The sequence below is a fragment of the Hydra vulgaris genome, chromosome 10 (assembly GCF_038396675.1).
Source record: "Hydra vulgaris chromosome 10, alternate assembly HydraT2T_AEP".
Classification (NCBI taxonomy): Eukaryota; Metazoa; Cnidaria; class Hydrozoa; order Anthoathecata; family Hydridae; genus Hydra; species Hydra vulgaris.
The window spans coordinates 8,136,651-8,150,312 of record NC_088929.1 but is presented as its reverse complement, the minus strand read 5'-3'; positions in this window follow the sequence as shown (position 1 = coordinate 8,150,312).

Genomic DNA, 13,662 nt, shown 5'->3' with positions numbered 1-13,662 from the left:
GGTACATCTGATTTTTCCACGAGCAATTTTTCTCCCCCCCCCCCCCCCCCACACACAATTCCGGAGTTGGAGGGGAAGGATTAATACACCATATATATACACATGGCCATTCCGAAAAGATCTTCAAGGAGGAGGAGGGGGGGGGGGGGGGAGGAAATAACGTATGTTTTTGCCGAGTTACTTCTAAAAAAAAAAAGTCATCGTTTACTGACATTTGCTGACTATAGTTAAAAACTTGCCTAATACAAGTCTAAATTTGCCGACTAATTTTTCAATAAAGTTTTTGTAGGGGGTGGGGGGTTAGACACCGCTCTTCCCTAGTGACATTTAGTGTATTTATAAAAAAAATACGCAAGGATATTACTAGGACATCTTACCATAGTAAAATCGTATATTTACATAAAATTTAGAAATTTATTTATATTGACAAGTTAGATTTATTTATACTCACAAATTAGCTTAATATTTTCACATTCCATTTTTAAATTATAATCTTACACATTTTACACATCTTATATTTTTATCGTAAATAATTATATATTATGTTTATATTGTAACAAACATAAAAAATATAAATATAACAAAATAATTACTTATTATAATAATAAATATTGAATTTTATATAAAGAAATTAGATGCCGCAATCTTAGTTTTACATTTTGCATAGCAAAAGTAAGTTTTAAAATCTTTATTCTATTTAAACTTGCATAATACATAAAACTTCAAAAAATAAAAACGCTTACTCTATAATTATTACAACATAGCATTTACAAAGAATGATAACAGCAACAACGATATATCTGAAACCAACGTATGTAACGCGATGTATACCAATAATTTCTTTATGCCAAATAATGTTTTAAAAAGATTTGTGGCTATGAAAATAGTCGGGTTTATTTTTACCAGTCGCAAATAAAGATGACTTTTTTTGTTCTGTTTTTATTTTTAGTAATTTGTATTTTTTTAAACTTTATTTTTTTAAATTTTTTTAAATATATTTTATATTTATTTCAATTTTATTTAAAAGTTAATCTACGATTAATAGTAGCAAACTTATCAATGACTTTTTTTATATCTATAACTATCTCTGCATGAATATTCATTAATGCTAAACCATTTAGGCGGTCCTGAACCATGGTGCTTCGCATGTAATTTTTTAGGCAAAGAAAATGACCGCTCACACTCACATGAAGTTAATGGAAAGGTAGCAAGTAACTTTAGACAAACTTATGTTTTCAAAACCAGGAAAATTTATCGCTTTTAAAGTCTCAGAAATATTAGAAGGGATATCTCCTTTAAAATTTAACCAGAAGGCTTCCCATAAATCAAGCTCACCAGACAAAGCAAGCGGATTCGGTGAATCTGTTCCATAAAAGTCACTGAAAGATATGATGGAGTCTTTCCAACTGGTGTCACGAGAACATTGCACTACTGAAATTATTTTTCTTGGAACTAGCACAAGTGCTTTATAACATTTTAAGGTAGTATCATCAAACCTTGTGTCTAGTTCAACACTGAGATGGTCTAACAAAGGAATCGTGATAACAAACTTAAAATAATCAGAAATAGATTTAGAAGGTGTATTATCTCTGTTTTTGGAAATAAAGGAAGTTCTTGGCTTTGTTTCGGCTACATTAATATTTTGTGCAACTTTTAAAGCCTGTTTATAACACATTTGATGGTGCTGATCAACTACATTTCTAAGTGAAGATTCAACATCTTTCAACGCCTGAATAAGATTTAAACCATCATAAATATCATCACTCTTTGACTGCAACATTCGCGTTATGGGAAGAGTTAAGTCAAACACATTTCTTGTTATGCACATAGCAACAATAAAATCAAAACCTGTAATTAGTTTCAGAAGAGACGATGCACTTGAAGATGTTGAGTGATTAAAACTCTTACTGACATTTAAAGACATCTCTTCAAGACAAGAGACCAAAGGAATAAAAAGTTCTTGAAAAGTGTCTAATCCATTTACTTTTTCCACCCAACGTGTCCTGCAAACATCTTTTAACTTTTTTTTAACAGCCGATGGAACAGTACTTTCGATATGCTCCTCTAACTTTTGTTGTCTCGTAGGTGAAAGATTAGAAAAATATGATACTTCTTTAACATGTGTCAGAAGATTCTTAACATATTGTACGTTGCACGAGGCACAAATAGCTAAATTTAGCCTATGGCTATAGCAATGAACAAATGAAGCTTTTTCATTTAGATTTAAAATGCGAGAGGACAATCCTTTGGTATGACCAGCCATTGCTCCAGCACCATCATATGACTGTCCTCGGCAATTCATGATATCTAAAGAAAATCTGAAATACTTTTTACAAAATATCAAATAATCCTTCACCAGTAACGCCATTTGTGCAATGTAAAAAACTGATAAATTCTTCTCTTATATTAAACTTCGAATCAACAAATCGTATAACTAATGATAGCTGTTCTTTATTTGAACTGTCAGAAGCTTCATCAGCAATAATAGAAAAATATTTAGAATTTTTAATTTCTGCTATTATTGTGTCAGTAATAACTTCTCCACAACACCTTACTAACTGATTTTGTGATGTCTTAGATATTTAAGATGCATTTCGTTGATGATATTTAAGATAATTTTCAAGAACTTTATCACCAGCTTTAACACAAAAATGTAACAATTCAATAATATTACCTACAGTATGATTAGAAAACTCACCATTTTCAGGATGAAACTCCGAATCATCTCTATGGCCTCGTAAAGAAAGACCAAGACGTCCACAGAGAATAATTGTTTCAATAATAGGTTGTAATAGCTGTCGGTTTTTAGAAATCTGTGATTGAACTATTTTTTGAGATGTAATATCTATTGATTCTGTTTTACAAGACCAAATGGACGACATTGAAAATAAAACTTCAGCAGTTTTTACATGTAAGCTTTTATTTCTGCAGACAGACCTATCATTGGTTTTGCCAAATGCATGTATCTGAAAGTAACGAGAAGCTTCATTCCAGCGATCAAAAGGCTTACTAAATAATCTTTCGACTAAACTACATTCAGATGGAAAATTGCACCCAAATAGTACACATGGCAAACAGAAGGCTCCATCAAATATTTTCGAATATGTGAGCCATGGAAATTTTTCCATCCACATAAATTGAAAACTTCGCCCATTCAGATTTTTAGGAAAAGAATATGTTTTACAAGGTACAAAAACAGATTTAACTAAATGTTGAAGTTCAGAATTACTTAAGGTTTTTGCAACATTTGAATAACTAGTATAGTTAGAAACCAAATAACCAATATCATAATTATTGGACGGTAAAGAAAATGATTCACAACATGTAATTTTACTAAATTTTGATAATGATCATGGTGGTTGAGTAGAGACTTCCATTGGTTTCCTTTTTATATTATCCAATAAAAGACTACTATCTTGATGTTTGGCCTCGAAATAAAATTTTATTTTAGTCTGCGACATTTTGGTGCTTTCATTTGAAATTTTTCGTTTTAAGTTTTCTTTTATTATCACAGGGGTATAATGGTTGTGTTGGAAAGGAGCAGAAAAATCATATAAAACACCTTCATAACAAAAAAGGAGATAAAAAGACTCAATATTGTTTAAAGAGGTTATATGAGGTACAATAGTAGAGCTGAATAAAGTTTTAAACTTATGTAGACCAAAATCTGGATATAAACATTCTATTTTCTTATTGCAAACACTTGATAATGCAAGAATACAAAGGAAAGAAGACCAGTTTTCATTGTTACAATTAATAATAGCTTCTTCTTGAACTAAATCTATATATTTTTTTCCTGAATCCAAAGAATTTACTGATACTGATAAAGGAAGAATGTTATCAAAGCATAGAAAAGAGCTAGTAATATTAACAAAACCATTATGAAAAGTTAGATGATTAGAATAAAATTCGCCATTTAAGAATAATTCAATTGAGGTCTGTAATCTTAAATTATTAGCCATACAGTTATTTCCAGTTAGACACAAGGAGATAGAACTGTACAGACAGTTTCCAGTTGATAGAGACCTGAGATATACATAAAATATAATAATTAATGTATTTATTTGAAAAATTTATAAATATTTTTAACTAGCTAGCAGTCAATATAACATTACAATTAACCAAATAGTCATTTAGAAAATTGTGGAACCTGAACAAACATCTTTACCTTAAAACAACAAAATTGCCATTATGTTTTTCTTTAAAACTTTTTGGAAGATAGATTTCAAAAATTTTAAGAGTTTTTTCTGCTTTGCAAGAGTCGACAATAATAATATCTTTACAAGAACTAATATTTTTTTCTAACATATCTTTTAAAGAAATCAATTTTGTTTTATCATTTTGTAACATAATTGACATTTTAAATAATTACTCGGACAGACAAATTAATGCTTGAACATTTAAAATTACAGTCGTCCCCCGGTTAACGAACCCCCCTGTTAGCGAACTTTCGGTTAACTAACCGAAAGTTTGCCCAAAATCCTCCCCCGGTTAACGAACCGGAACTTGGTTAACGAACCGGGACCGCCAAATGGCGTGCACACGCGCGTGAAGGTCGGGCGCGCCGTCCAGCATTTCCCCCTCAGTTTTGTGAGTGTCATGGAAGCCTGGGAGGTGAATGGTTGTGCTGGGTGTGCTTTTGTTGTTTCATTTTTTTCTTTTCTTGTTTCACTAATATTTTTCATGCATTTTTGTGCTTTTTTCTAGGTTTTTTTCCCACTTGCGATTTTTTCGATTTTGCGATTTTTCAAAATGTCGAACCCTGCGAAAAAAAGCAGAAAAGTTTTCACTCTTGAAGAGAAAAAGACAATCATTCAAAGAGTACAAAAAGGCGAAAAGCAAAGTGACCTGGCTAAGGAGTTTGGTGTGAATAAATCAACCATTGGCACCATCATCAGCTCGAAGGAAAAAATCTTGGCTGCTGCTCAAACTGCTACAAAAGGATCCACAAAAATTGTCAGCAAAAAGCAATGTTCATGTTCAATTTTTAGTTTTTTCTAAAACTTTGACAAGCAATTTTCATGCACAATTTCAATTTGTTTCAATTTTTAAAAGTGCATAAATCTCAGGTTTCAATCATTTCACCTTTGTCTATTTTATTTATCAAGTTGGAAAATTTTTTGAATTTTTTCCCCCATTATTTCGGCAAAATCCACCAATTAAAAATTTTTTAACGGCGGCCTATGGGAAACCGCGTTTCGGTTAACGAACTTTTCGGATAACGAACTAGTTCGTACTCCGAATTAAGTTCGTTAACCGGGGGACGACTGTAAACCAATTTGAATATTTTGAATTATTCGTATGTATATTAGGGTGTATGTCTTAGGGTACGTCCGACAGTGTTTTTTTTATAAAAAAACAGAATATTTAAAAAATAAATAATGAAAACTAAATTAAATATAAAGATAAATAATATAATGAAATAATACTGGGTACGTCTACTGATGTATTTTATCATTTATAGAATATTATTATTATTATTTTTACCTCCTGATAATTGCAAAACAATAGATTTCGTCAAAAATTTATTAAGGGTGTTAAGCATTTTGTTCGTCCAAAAATTGTTATAAGTAAAGAAAATTTTCAATTATTTTTTTAACAAGCTAAATAAAAAATTTAAAAAGATTTTTAATTATATATTAAAATAAAATTGGGTACGTTTATTGATCTGTTTAGGTAAATATTATTTATCAAGAATTGCTTAACCTCCGGTTAAGATACTTTTATATAAGTTTTAAAAATCGCTTTAAACAAGAACCATTGGTATTTTTATTTCACAATTGCCCGTAAATGTAAAACGCAAGCGTAGTACTTAAATCTTATTGAGTTGACAGTTCAGTAAAAAAGATAATTACTTTTTTAAAATTCAATTAATAATCGAATATAGTATAATTTATATTTTTGATATTTTTGGGTACGTCTTAAGACGTATTAGACGTACCCTAGATCCGCCCCTGAATGGTAACTCATAGTTACAATATAGCAATTTAATTTTTCTATTATCTAACTTTCTACAGTTATATAAAAAAAAATTTGATAAAGCATTAAACATAGCACTACTGATAAAAATAGTGAAAGGCCTCTAGGTCTTTTCATCATTTATATATTTATTTAAAAGAAATAAATCTTTTTTCAAATTTCAAAAATTCAATTATTGTTTTTTTTGCTTGGCATACCTTTTTCCATTATATATATATATATATATATATATATATATATATATATATATATATATATATATATATATATATATATATATATATATATATATATATATATATATATATATATATATATATGTATATATATATATATATATATATATATATATATATATATATATATATATATATATATATATATATATATATATATATGTATACTTAGTATAATTAATAATAAATAATTATAGACCAATTTCACTCACATGCACATGTCGTGCAATGGAAAGAATTATAAACTCGGATATTGTTAATTACTTAACTCTCCATAACTTAATAGCCAATAATTAACATGGTTACCTCAAAAAACGCTTCACATGCACTAATCTCTTAGAATCAGTAAATGATTGGAGTGTTGCACTAGACAAATATCTAACAACAGATGTTGTATGTATTGACTTTCAAAGGCATTTGATTCTGTATCTCATTATAAATTATTAGCCAAACTTGTTCTATTTAACATAAGAGGTAATTTAAAAAACTGGATTGCTGCATTTCTTAATAATAGATGTCAGCAAGTTAAGGTTGTAATATCGTTATCAAACCCAACTCACATCGTTAGCGGAGTTCCTCAGGGTAGTGTGTTAGGCCCAACATTTTTTCTAATATATATCAACGATATAACTGCTATTGTTAACAATCTTGACTGCTCTTTAAAGCTTTATGCCGATGACATCAATTTATACAGTTCATTTTGCAATACGGACCGTAGCCATCACCTTGGTAATGCTCTTGACAACGTAATACTTTAATCAGAACATGGCAACTACCCATTTCTACCAGTAAGTGTTTTGTTCATAGGATCGCGCGTGCTTCATCGAAAAAATGCTTTAACTTTAACTATAAGTTAGGAGATCATATTTTAGCTTGGTCTTCTATTCCAAAAGGTCTCGGTAATTGAAAAAAATGATTCTGGATTCTCAACTGAACTAACAAAAGCATATTTCAAACGTTTACATGCAGCTAATACTAGAGCATACCTTATTTTAAAATGTTTCAAGTCCCCTGATACTAATATCTTAGTAAGAGCCTTCAATACATATATTAGGTCTGTATTAGAATATTGCTCCCCAGTTTGGTCACCATTTCATGCTGAACTGATAAAGGTAGTTGAGAACGTGCAAAAACGTTTCACAAAGAAAATCCTGCACTTGAGTCATTTGACCCCCTACAACCGACTTCACTTGCTTGATTTAAAGTCGCTTGAAATAAGGCGAGTAAAACAAGATTTATAACCTTGCTTTAAAGTTCTGCATAACTTGGTCTTAATTGATAAATCTGTGTTCTTTTTTATTGACAACAAAAACAATACGCGAGAACATAAATATTAAATGTGCAAACAGCAATGTTTACTAGATATCCGCAAATATCCGTTTAGATATCCGTTTCTTTTACCGAATTGTTAACATTTGGAATTAGTTGCCTTTCGATGTTTTTAATGCCGATAATATCAACATCTTTACGAGTAAAATTAACTCAACAGGCCTTATAAGAAGCGTTACGCAGCTCGCATTTTGCTTGCGAAAAGGCAATTTGCCTACGCGCTCAGCAGTTTTGCGCTACGCAAAAACTTATATCTTTTAGAATATTTAAATTATCTTTTGATTGTCGTTAACGTGACGTTTATTCAGAAGAAATAAAGTCGTAAGTAAAAGCATCCGCAATTGTAAACTCATAGATTTTTTGTTAAAGAAAGTTTGTTAAATAATTTTTTTGTTGTTAAAAATTAGTTAAAAAAAATTAAGTGTTTTAAGTTTTATCTTAAGAAATTAAATATATAAAATTCTTTTGAATATAAAATTTATTTTTAGTCATAATAGTTTAAAAAATGCACGATTTATTTTGAGGAAATATTTTATTAATAAGATATTTTGTTTATTGTTAATTCATTAACGTAAAGTTTTAATGACGTTCGTTTAATTTATGAAAATAAATTATGATCACGAATATATTATCGGTAACTGATAAACATCAACAAAAAAACTCTTTCTTGTTTAAAAACACTAAAATGAGTTCACATATTAAACAAGAAAAAATTTATTATCAGTTAATAAAATAACCAAAAATCAACTGTAAAATCATAAGAAAATAAACAAACATTATTTTACGTTTCATGAAAAAAATATTTTTTTCAAAATAAAATTTAGTTCATATTTGAAAAAAATAATAAAAATGATTTTTTAAATAAGAACTTAGATTTTATTTGTAACTTTTGTTATAGTGAGAAAAAAACAAACTGTTTGTATGACTTTTAACGCGTTAATAAAATAACTTTGCGGTACTTGAAAAGACGCGAGTGACGCAATATAACTTCTAACGATGCAAAATATATTTGTGGAGTTGAGTTACTTAGAAATGCGTTACGCGTTTTTGCTACGCAGCGAAATCTCGTAACAAGGCCTCAATCAATTTTGAAAAGTCATGTCGGCGTTGACTGCATATCTCATTTATTATTTGCGTATAAATTATTTATTCAATGTTGTACGCTGTAACATAATTTATTTTAGGGAACGTTGTTAGTGACCATCAACATGGACCTGCGTGTCCTTTAGAACATGTATTATTTATTCTAATAAATACAATCTAATCTAGTATATAAAATAGAATACTTAACGTATAAAAATAGTCGACGAAAATATCGAAATAGTCGACGATTTCTTAATAATTTAATCAGTATCAATTTTGACAATTAATATCAAAATTTAATAATAATAATAATATTACATACATATATATATATACATATATATATTTATTTATTTTTTCAACATCTTAGCTTCCAACAAGGGTGCAAGCAACAACTAATTAAAGTTGGAAGTTACTGGAAGAGAAAAGATGAAGATTTTAGAGGAAAATAACGAAATCCAAAAAGCTGATGCTCGAGGAAAAAAACTAGACGAATAAGAGTTTTTGGAGCACTTAGGAACAGTCACAAAAAAAGGATGAGACTTAATTGAATGACGAGTAACACGAGAATAAATTTTAGTAGATGGCACAAGAGACGCTAGCTCTTTAGAGCAGTGCCCATTATAGTATTTGTAGAAAAGAGAAAGAGAAGCAACATTACGACGATGTGATAATGGTTGAAGGTTGGCTGCAAGAGCAGGTCCGACTATGTTTACAATGCGTTTTTGCACCTCCACCCCAGATATGGCAACAGTATTCCATACAAGGCCGGATTTGAGATTTATAGAGATAGAGAATAGAATCCGAAGTAAGAACGTGTCGAGCTTGATAAAGAGATGCAACTTTAGCAGATGCTAATTTTCCAACTGATTTGGTATATGGTTTCCAAGAAAGATTGGAGTAAGAGTTAATCCTAGAAGATGAAGAGTAGATGACTCATCGAGTACATTATCGTTCATAAATAAAGGAAGATCTAACTTATTGCGATAACGATTGGCTGAAAAAAATTGAGCTTTATCTGTATTGAAGTTCACCAGCCACTGTGAGCCCCATGCTGTAGCAGAAGTGAGATCCTTTTCAAGCTCAAATGCCCCCTTCAAGCAATCAGAGAGTGTTGGTTTCTAATCACGACAAGAATAAATGGTAGCATCATCAGCAAACAATGCTACCTTAGATGTGAGAATATCTAGAAGATCGTTAATGTAAATTAAAAAGAGTATAGGGCCAAGGATAGAACCTTGAGGAACGCCTGAAGTTACAGAATAAGAAGAAGAGTGCTGTCCATCGAGGACAACTTTTATACTACGATTGGAAAGGAAGGATTCAATAATCTTAAAGATGTTGCCAGATACACCATAAGAAGAAAGCTTATGGAGAAGACCAGCATGTCAAATTTTATCAAAAGCTTTTGAAATGTAAAAAGCGATGGCCTTAACCTTTATCTAATGCACGATAAAAAGTAAGTTATTCGATTCAAGATGAGAAATTAAGTGTTTGTTAATTAAAGATTCAAAAACCTTGCTTATGATAGGATTAAGACTAATGGGACGGCAGTTAGGCGAATCAGATCGCTCTTCAGAACTTTTGAAGATAGGGATAACAGATGCCGCATTCCAGCAAGCTAGAAAACAAGACTCTGAAAAGCACTTGTTGAATAATTTTGAGAATATAAACGACAGCTCCGGAGAACACTTCTGCAAAACAATAACAGGTATGTTGTCCGGGCCACAAGCTGTAGAAGAGTCTAGGCAGGAAATACATACAGAAGCTGGAGTGATACGAATGTCAAGCAATGAAACAACTTGTTTGACGGCAATATCAGGTAGAACGCAACTGGTGTAATCAAGAGATAATATTGATGAAAAGTTTTTAGCAAACAATTAGGCTTTGTCTTCAGGTGAGGTGACAAAGTCTGAACCATGCAAGAGAGGTGGAATTAAAGATTAGCCCTTATTATTATTACTATTAAAAATTCTCCAGAAGTCACGAAAGCCTAATTTTTGAGATGAGATACGAGATTTCATGACCTAAGAATAGCAGACTTTGGCGTTTGACAAAACTGGAGAATTGTTTTGCTGATAGATATGGAAGTAATGGTTTCGATTGGCAATCGCAGCAGCACAGTGTGAGGAAAACCATGGAGGAGAGTGAGGCTTGACCTGGAATTGTTGAGAAGGAAAAAAAGATTCCATGCCAGCCTAAATCCACAAGGTTATGTAAGAAGCACATTTATCGACAGGAAGACGAAAGATTTCTACTCAAGGGCCATCACGAAGAAAATCACGGAAAGAATCCCAGTCAGCTTTAAGGTAGTTGGAAGAGGTACAATAATAGGGGGATTCAGGTGATGAAGAAGAATGAGATATTAGTTTTAGAGAGATCAAACTGTGATCAGAAGAACCTAAGGGTGAATCTGGAGAAACTGAGCACTGACTAGGATCAGAAACAAGACATAAGTCGAGTAGAGAGGGTAGATGATTCGGGTTGTCTGGAAAGCGAGTTGGAAAGTTGACTATTTGAGTTAGGGATTGAGAAAGGCAAAAGTTGTGGGCTTTAATGCCTTCAGAGTCACTGACACTAGAGCCAAGCCATTCAGAGTGGTGAGCATTAAAGTCACCGAGAACAACTATATTAGCTGATGGATGAAGAGAGAGGGCTTGATCAATATGATCAGAAATAACATCAAAAAGAGTGCAGTCTTGAGATGAAGGAGAGCGATATAGAACAAAGAGAAAGGCGATAGAGTGTTGTGGCGCTAAGCAAAAGCAATTGCCATATTACTATTAATAAACCCTAAGCCGTAACAAAGGGCTCTAAATATGGCCTCGGCAATGCACACCAAAAGTACAAACAGAGACACCATCCATGCGCAACATAGCACTGTTAATACTTTGATATTTTTCAGCTGTTGATGGAATCAGCCTCTCTACCATAGAGTTCGGGAGACCTGACTACTAGCCGGCCTCAGAACCATAAAACTGAGTTTTAGAGCTGTACTCTCATTAGGAGATAATAGAATGAGTTGCCTAGTCATAAATACAGAGACATAAACAAAACCCATGTATTGAGTCAAGAAGATTCAGCATTCAACATCCTAAACTGGAAGCAATGTATTAAAAATACATCTGCGCCAGCCTAATAGATAAAGAAAATAATAGATAAAGGGTGCAAAGCTGGTCAACAGATAGAATCTGTTTACCCCTTAAATTATACATATATATATATATATATATATATATATATATATATATATATATATATATATATATATATATATATATATATATATATATATATATATATATATATATATATAATTATTAAGAAATCGTCAACTATTTCAATATTTTCGTCGACTGTTTTTATTTTTGTAAAGACTAATCTTTATTTTCCGCGTATTTTGACGTTTTCGGTATGTATTATTTGGATCCACTTGATAACTTGATCTATTAAAGAAATTTAATAAAAGTTAATTTAAATCAATATTCATCCTCGAAGTTTTGTTACGCTTAAAATAGTAATAACTAAAATATTTAAAACTTTTCTTAAACAAATTTCAATATATATTTTACTGCTGACCATTTAATGGTCCGTGTTTGTTAACTCCGGAAAAACTTTATACAAATAATTCCTATTTACGATTAAATTTCTAATAAAGTCTTATTACAGATTTGTTAATGCAACATTTTACGAAAGAATATTAAATTTTTTTTTTTAAGTTTTCGGTGCCAAAAATTTAATGAGATACTTTAACAAAATATTTCATAAAGTCCGTGTATTGAAAATATTAAAACACGTATATCTTTAGAACTAAATAAGCTAATGAAGTGGTTGAAACCATTTTGAAAAAGAAATATCTTAAGGAATCTAATACATTTTAAATTTATAAAAATTACATTCGGTATAAAAATTGACTCAACTCCCTATTTTACGGAACCGAATTTTGTGCTAAAATTCTGTACCAAGTATTTTGAACTTTTTTTTAGGTAGCGTCGGGTGAACATTTTTTTGTGGTGTTTCTTTTTAGAAACATAACCTGATACTGAAGCTGTTGAGTACATCATGAAAAGGTTACAGCTTACTGGTGATGTTAAACCAGGAGAGTTGGTTTTTTTTTGAAGTGTAATATGTAACAAATTATGATAATATTACTTGTAATGAAACCTTCAAAATAGATACCGCAAGTGATGAAACTTGAAAAACAGATACCGCAAGTGATGAAACTTGAAAAACAGAGACCGCAAGTGATGAAACTTGCATAAAGGTATCGCAAGTCGTAAAACTTAAAAAGATAGTCCTATCAAGTCAGGTATGCCAGGTACTAAACTTTAATATACACCAACTTTAATATACATTAATCATTGTTGTTGGTCTGGAATAAAAATATAGCAACTTCTTGTATATAATAATTATGATTTGCTGAAAAAAAGACTATTTATTGAAAGAAATATGCTTATTTTTAGGGTGAAGGTGGTGGTTCGGTAGCCCCTCTAGCCCCCAGAAAACGCTTAAAAGGTGAATGATGTTATAAATTTGTAGCCCACTGTTACACCTATCTTTTGATACCAAGTTATAGGTATTTAGATAAGAATTGACAAAGTTATAACAATTTAAGTGAAAAAAATTAAATTTTGACCACAGTTTCTTTAACAAATTCATATATCAAAAATTTGCGACTAAAAACGTCGTAACTTTGTGTAGAATAGTTCAATTTTTAATAATTTTTTCAACTTTAAATTACTGTATTAAAGCTCTTTCCAATGATATATAACAATCAAGCCTTTGATCAATTTAAAATTTTCAATCCACATACCTAATGTATGAATCAGTTTTGTTTTAGTAGTAATGATTAAAAAAATATAGCATAATTCAAGTTCTAGAAAGTTGGTCTACTGTTCTTGAAAGTTGGTCTACTACTAAAAAAAAACTTGATCTTATTTAAAATCCTTAACCATATTGATCATATCAATCATTTAAAAAATAAATTGTATGAAATAAAAAGAATATATGACAACTTATGTAATGATGCTTAAAT